Below are 8,162 nucleotides of genomic sequence, written 5' to 3'. Positions count from 1 at the left end.
CCTAGAGGGAAAAGTGCCTTCCTGACAGGAGGACCAGCCTGAGCGAAGGGGCGACAGTGTGGCCGAGGATGTCAGAATACAGATCCCCTTCCCAGCCCCCTCCCCAACTCACATCCTTGGGAGGCGGGTCTAGCTCCAGGAGGCGGTAGAGATTAGCTTCTGAGGACTTCTCATTGAGCTGATCCACAGCCCGAAGCACGGCCTCCCTGTAGCTGAGGGCCTGGGCGCTGGCTGAGGGCAGCGCTAGTCCCAGCAGCAGTAGCCACAGCGAACACCGTCCCAGGGAAAGGCTGGCCCTCTGGGTCTCCATGGTCCCCAGTCTGCCTCCTCCCAACCTGAGGGACCCTCCTTTATGCCCAGTCTGGGCTCTGATGCAAAAGTTCAACCGGGAGCCTTCCTGACCCTCCCCATTCCTGCCCTCCTCCCAGGGTGTGAGCTGGACTTGCCTCGGCCCCTGCTGTTGCCTCACAGGACTGCAGGGCAGCGAGTGAATTTTGTCTCCTGTGCAAGGTGAAGAAATGGTTTCTCCATCTCCTACAATACCTTGACCTCCCCTGGACCCCATGGGAAATGTCACAGGCAGGCTTGCTCAAGAGGGTTGAGTCCCCAGGAGATGCGGGGACCAGGCAGTGTCTACAACCCCTCTGCCTCCACACTCTGGTCTCCTCAGGATTCAGGGTAAAGGAGTGTATTCACCTTTCCACCTCCAGCTCTAGGCACTCCCTGGCACCCAGTAGACAATCACTTAACACTTGAAGAATGGATAACAGTACCGACCCCTTCTAGAAGTACCCCTTCTACTTACATTTCTTGCCTGTCGCTAGGCAGACATCCATCCCATACTATTCAGTCCTCTGGAACCATCCCTCAACCAGTCAGGGGTTTGGCTCCATTTGTCCCCTCTCCTGGGTTGTTCTCCACCTCCTTTGTCACTCTGAAAATGTCCCATCCCAAGTCCTTAGCAGATATGGCCTGTGTCCCTGATAGCTCCCATCCCAGTCTGAAGAAGAGTCATGTAGGTCACTGACTACACTTTTTTGCCCTCTCTCATGCTCAAGACCCCCCGCAGGCTTGCTTCTCCTTCCTTACTGGATCCAAAAGTCACACTCAAGCTTTGTCTTTATCTATACAGACTCTGGGCATCACTCTGTCCTCCTGAAATTCCCCCTTAGCCGATTCTCCCCAGTGTTGCTCTCCTGGGTCTCCTCCTCCTCCCTGCGGGTTCCTGCTGAGTCTCCTCCAAGGACTCTCCTCTTAGGAGGCGGGGCTGGCTCAGGTGCATGCCGGCTGCTTCTCCCCACCCCGTCCGTCCTCACACGTTCCCGGGGCGGCCCTTCTGAAGACACCAGTTCTCCTGGACCCGCATCACTGCTCTGTATCTCTGAGTTCAAGACACCTATGAACACCCCCAATTGTCCACATGGGACAGTTTGGTTGTGCCTCAGAAAGTGGTGACCCAGATGGATGGCACTGGCTGTGGAGCTTTTGTATTTGATCTTTCCCTGCATCAGTTTCTTTCCCAATGAGGCTTGCCGCCCTACTGTGTCTTCTGACTGTCTTTTAGCTATGGAAAACTTTAGTCAAAGGATAAATTTAATCTGAGAAGTGAGAAATGCTGAAACAAAGGAAAAACAGTCAAAGGAGACTAAATAATGTAGTCATTAAGCATAGTCAAGGACCTTTAGTTCTTTCCCAAGGGCTATAGATAATATTCTGAGTGTATCCTGTGAGCTGTCTTACAGATGCCAAAACCCCAGGTGGAAAAGTTAACTACGTGCTGAGCAGACTGTTCCCAGGACATGAGCTGCCACAGTTCCAAGAACTGACTGCAAAGAAATGGGAACAAATGGACTCTGGAACTGAAGATTAACTGTACCTAAAACAATCAGGATGATGCTGGTCAGACCACTGATGACCAATTTGAAGATGACTGTTAGAGATGACTGTGCTGTTTCTGCATGTAGCCCCCGACCCTTGACTCTATTAATGCTCTCACTGCCCCCCCCCAACCCCCTGCTTGTCTGGGTAGGTGGGGGGGGAGTCCGCCTTTGGACAGATGTCTGCCACCCTCCCCCCACAGTTGCCGGCACCTGAAATAAACCAAACTTTTCTTTCCACCAACCTGGCCTGTTAATTGACTTTTGAGCGGTGAGCAGCTGGAACCCACACACACATTCCTTTCAGTAACAGCTGCATATCAGCCTTGGGGAAAGAAGGAGAGAAATCACCATAACAACTCGTGTATGAACAATCTTCATGTCTGCTGTTACTTTGTGAACCACTCAGAAAGATCACCAGAGATATTCAAACTGCAATCCAAGAAAACCTATTAGATTGCCACTGTCTGCTCTCACTCCACTGGAAGAGGCTTTAAGCCCAACACCTACAAATCTGGAATTATAATCAGCTCCAATTGCTGCTGTTGTCCAGTCGCTAAATTGTGTCTGACCCTTTGCAACTCCATGGACTGCAGTATGCCAGGCTCCTCTGTCCTCCACTGTCTCCCAGAGTTTGTTCAAATTCATGTCCATTGAGTAGGTGATGCTATCTAGTCATCTCATCCTCTGCCTTCTCCTTTTGTCTTTAATCTTTCTTTCCCTGCATCAGGTTCTTTCCCAATGAATCAGCTCTTCACTGATCCAACTGCTGACCTTTGCTTTTTTAAATTTTTTTTGTTTTGATTGTTTCCATAGAAATGCCTCTAGTTGAATACCTGATTGCTTGCACTCTTTAGGCCTATTTGGTGAAGCCACTCGCATCACTGCCTCCTAAAATGAGACACAACCTTTTACCTAAACTGGTCTTTTCTCCAGACTAAGAGACTGTTTCAGTGAGATATGGAGGAATTTACCCTCTCTGGACAGACTCAAACCTGTTTCACAGGATGGCCCCAAATATAGGTCAGTGATCTTGAAGGCCCCGGGAATTTGTTCAAGGATTTACATAATATTGTGGAATATTTTCCTATTTTCATGGTTGAAACCTTCAAGTCCGGGACAACGGCTACAGAGTGGACTTCAGACTATTGCCTAATAATTATTATAAGATTTGTCTCTATAATCCTCTGTAGATGTGTGTTTCTGGGTTTTAACCCCTGCTCTTTACCATATCAACTATCCACCTAGTTAAGGTTCTCACCAACGGCTCTGAAGCCTGGGCATCCCTTGGTGGATTGTAGTGTAAACCCTGACTGTTGATCTTTCTTTTTCCTTTCTTTCTTTTCTTTTTTGTAATGCAAATGCCTACCTTAAGCTCTAACTGCCAGGCATCCACTTCAAAGTTTATCTTCAACAAACACTCTGTCAGCCAAGGAGGAGAATAAAAAAGCCAGGCCAACTCCCCCTACGGAGGCTCCTTTGTGTCTGATTTCTTTAACTGACCCTTTGGGCCACTTGTTTTTTCTCTTGCTGCACTTTAAATGCCTGCACTTGTATTATACATTTACAATAGAAAGTGAGCCCTTAGGACATGAGTTTGAGTAAGCTCTGGGAGTTGGTGATGGACCGGGAGGCCTGGCGTGCTACAGTCCATGGGGTCACAAAGAGTTGGACACAACTAAACTAAGAAACCCTAAGTCACCAGCCTCAACCCAAAAAAACGCAGGACCGCTGGCCCATACTCTCTTTGTCTCTGTAACCTTGATCTCTGTGTGTGGCCCTAGTCATGCCAAATAATTTCCAAGGCCCACAGTAATGAACCTTTTATATTTTTCCCCCAAAGTTCTCTGATGGAGATCGCTGAAGGGCTTCTTGCAGTCATAATCAGAACCCCAAGGGCTAGTCCTGTCCCAACACTGGCTGTTGATAGGCTGAGACCTGCACACAACTCTTGAGACACTTGAGAGTCCTGGGGAGAGTTGCCTTCCTGCAGAGACAGCCAGGCTCAGGCAGGAAAATGTCACAGATCCCCCTTCAGGGGCCTTGGCCAAGGAGGTGCTTTCACTATGCGCAGCTCAGTCCCAGACCCACTTCAGTTCTCCTTGAATGTCTGACCCTCCCAGAAGGCCCACTGCCCGACCCACATGGAGCTCCCATATCTTCCCACTAGCAAACCTGCCCCCTCCCACAACTGCTCCAGCCAGCCCCTTCCTTTTCCATCCTTCCTCCCTCCACAGCCCCTCCGAGAGCCAGAGCTGCATCCTGTCCCTCTGCCTCTGCAAGGCCCTCACTGCGTCCAGCTGTCCAGCTCAGGGGCCATCCCACCAGCCAACCGCAGGGTCCCTATGCAGCCAGCTCTCACCATGAGTTCTGGCCACTGGATCTGCTGAAGTCTGTAAGCCAGCCGACCTCCATGGGGCCTGCCTCAGTCTACTAGAGATGTCGTAACAACACTGACAGCATATTAAAAAGCAGAGACATCGCTTTGCCAACAAATGTCCGTCTCTAGTCATGTATGTATGTGAGAGTTGGACCATAAAAAAGGCTGAGCCCCAAAGAATTGATGCTTTTGAACTGTGGTGTTGGAGAAGACTCTTGAGAGTCCCTTGGATTGCAAGGAGATCCAACCAGTCCATCCTGAATATTCACTGGAAGACTTGATGCTGAGGCTGAAACTCTAAAACTTTGGCTACCTGATGCGAAGAACTGAGTCATTGGAAAATACCCTGATGCTGGGAAACATTGAGGGCAGGAGGAGAAGGGGATGACAGAGGATGAGATGGTTGGATGGCATCACTGACTCAATGGACATGAGTCTGAGCAAACTTCAGGCAACAGTAGGGACAGGGAAGTCTGGCGTGCTGCAGTCCATGGGGTCACAAAGAGTCAGACACGACTTAGTCACTAAATGGCAACAACACAATAACACTGACCTTCCCAAAGGGAAGGGTTCAGGGTCTCAACCAGAACTTTCTGTGATGAAGGAAATATTCTACACCCATGCTATCCAGTATGGCAGCCATTAAACACGGGTGACTACTGAGCACTTGAAATGTATCGCGTGTAACTGAGAAACTGACTTCCTAGTTTTATTTTCATCCCTCTCAATTTAAGTAGCCATCTGGGTATAGGACAGTAGTAAAGATCCTTTTTTCCTTGGTCTTCTTGCAAAATTTTTCTCCTCCTTTATAGCTCCATATTCCAAGGTGTTTATGGCAAAAGCATGGCCTTTGACAACCCCAAACTTTGTCTGGCCTTGCCCACTTAGCTCAGGACAAAAGGAACCTCTCAAGATTTGCAGAAATTGGCTGCTCTCCAGTCCACATGGACCAGAACAAAGCAACTTGCTCAAGACACCAAACTACCCACAGACAGCTGTCAAGCTGAGGTTCCAGCCTCTCCCAGCTTCAATTCACCCTCTCATCCCCCTCTTCTCCTGCAGATCATGGAAGGACAATCAGGAGCCATTTTGAAAAGGGCAAAAGCTATGACACTTACGGGGCTTCCCAGGTGGCTCACTGGTAAAGAATCCGTCTGTCAGTGCAAGAGATGCAGGTTCGATCCCTGGGTCGGGAAGATCCTCTGGAGGAGGAAATGGCAACCCACTCCAGGATTCTTGCCTGGAAAATCCCAAGGACAGACGAGCCTGGCAGACTACAGTCCATGGCGTTTCGAAGAGTCGGACACAACTGAGCACACACGCTCTGACACTAACGTAGATCCCAGAGATTTGGCATCTAGGTATTTACCCTCAAGAAATGAAAGCATTCTTGCATACAAAAACTTGTACAAGAATGTTGATGATAGTCAAAACCCAGGAACAGCCTAGACGTCCTTCAGCAAGTTCATCAACAGTGGACATTCTCATGATGAAATGCTGCCGCTGCTGCTGCTGCTAAGTCACTTCAGTCGTGTCCGACTCTGTGCGACCCCATAGACGGCAGCCCACCAGGCTCCCCCGTCCCTGGGACTCTCCAGGCAAGAACACTGGAGTGGGTTGCCATTTCCTTCTCCAATGCATGAACATGAGAAGTGAAAGTGAAGTCGCTCAGTTGTGTCTGACTCTGTGCGACCCCACCAGGCTCCTCCGTCCATGGGATTTTCCAGGCAAGAGTACTGGAGTGGGGTGCCATTGCCTTCTCCGATGAAATGCTACCTGCCAGTAAAAAAGGAATGAACTGTTGATACACACATCGCGAATGAACCTCATAAACATTATGCTAGATATTGTCATAAATGAAAGATGTCAGGTGCAAAAGACCTCATATTGCACGATTCTATTTATATGAAACCTCCAGAAAAGGCAAAAGGGTAGTGCAAAAAGTAGGAAATAGATCAGTGGCTGCCAGGGCCATGGGTTAGCAAAACGAGATTGATGGCAAAGGGAACGTGTGGGGTGATGAAAACGTTCTACCTCTTGATTTGGTGGTGGCTCAGATTTACATGGTGGCTCAGACAGTCAAGAGTCTGCCTGCAATGTGGGAGACCAGGGTTCGATCCCTGGGTTGGGAAGATCCCCTGGAGAAGAATATGGCAACCCATTCTAGTATTCTTGTCTGGAAAATCCCATGGATGGAGGAACCTGGTGGGCTACAGTTCAGGGGGTCTCAAAGAGTTGGACGGGACTGAGCGACTAACACACACACACACGATTGTATGTATTTGCTACAAGCGAAATAACTACACGTAAAATTGTGCATTTTATAAATGCTGTGCTTAGTCGTTCAGTCATATCTGATCTTTGCTTCCTCACAGACTGTAGCCACCAGGTTTTTCTGTCCATGGGGATTCTCCAAGCAAGCATACTGGAGTGGGTTGCCATGCCTTCCTCCAGATTTTATAAATAGGTAATTTATATCTCTAAGCGCTGGCGTTGGGGTGGGCACTGATCTCTCTCCTCAGCTCTCCATGACCGCAGAGCCCAAATTCACATGAGCTGGCCCTTGAGTCACTGGAAAGGGGTGAAGGTGAGGAAGAGCGGTGGTGCTGCGGCAGCCCCCTCCCTGCCCACTCAGGAAGGCTCTGGGTGTGCCCAGGGAAGGGAGGCCCCGGCCGCCTTCAGACCACTAACTTGGGGCTGGGGCAAGCACCTACCCTGCTGTATTTCCATTATCTCTGTGAAAGCAATTTGGGGCCTGCATTGGATTAAGTGGGTACTTCTCAGAGTATGTTCCATGGACCAGGGGTCAAGCAAGATTCCCAAGAAAAGGATCTTACATTCAAATAAGTCTGTGTAATCTCCCTTGCTGTTTCTTGAAAGTGTTGGTCACTCAGTCATGTCCGACTATTTGCAACTCCATGGACTGCAGCCCTCCAGGCTCCTTTGTCCACAAAATTCTCCAGGCCAAAATACTGGAGTGGGTAGCCATTCCCTCCTCCCGGGGATCTTCCCAACCCAGGAATCAAACTGGGGTCTCCTGCATTGGCAGGCAGGTTCTTTACCATCTGAGCCACCAGGAAGGAGACTCACAATACACATGAGCTTATTAAAGGCACTAATGAGTCCTGAACAAAAGGAACTTGTTTCACTCTGATTGATCCCTTTTCCTCAAATGTAGCCCTTTTTCCAGAGAACACACAAACACCCTACAAGGCCCAGGGCACACCTTGGAGTCTGGATTTTAGTCTCAGAAGATTGAAACTGGTCCATCCCCATCTCCTTCTAGGGCAGGTTTTGCTCAGGGCTGGAAAGGGCAAAGTCCTGGAAACTGTCAATGAAAAGAATCAATAAACAGTCATAAAAAAAATTTTTTTTAATCTATAATAAGAATAGAAAAGAGTTTTATTTGCGAACCAAGGACTACAGCCTGGAAGTCAGCTTCCCAGATTACTCTGAGAAACTGCCCCTGAGAAGCTTGGTTCTCAGCACAGTTTTATATCTTTTCAGAAAAAAAGACCATTAAAGAAGTCAGGAATATATTTCATCAAGGTTTCGAAAAACAAACAAACAAACAAAGAAAAAAAAAACAGACCAAATAAGAAACAAATAAAGCCAACTTTTTGCAAAAAGCAGACCAGCACTTGCACAGCAAGTCAGTATGGCCTTGGCAGGTGGAAGGGGCCTTATCATCAAAGGAGGAGTAAATGCATTGGTGTCCCAGGAAGCGAAGCATTTAAGATTTTGTGTTTTGTTTAGTTTTTTTTTTACCACTTGGCTTTGTGATCTCAGTTACCCCAGCTGCGGCAGTGAAAGCTCAGAGTCCTAACCACGAGGCCACCAGCGAACTCCTCTAAGCTTTATTTTTAACATGGACATTTATTACTTCTGGCTAATGTGCCTTTTTC

The sequence above is a fragment of the Oryx dammah genome, unplaced genomic scaffold (genome assembly GCF_014754425.2).
Source record: "Oryx dammah isolate SB20612 unplaced genomic scaffold, SCBI_Odam_1.1 HiC_scaffold_9, whole genome shotgun sequence".
Taxonomy (NCBI): domain Eukaryota; kingdom Metazoa; phylum Chordata; class Mammalia; order Artiodactyla; family Bovidae; genus Oryx; species Oryx dammah.
Note: the sequence above shows the minus strand (reverse complement) of the source record.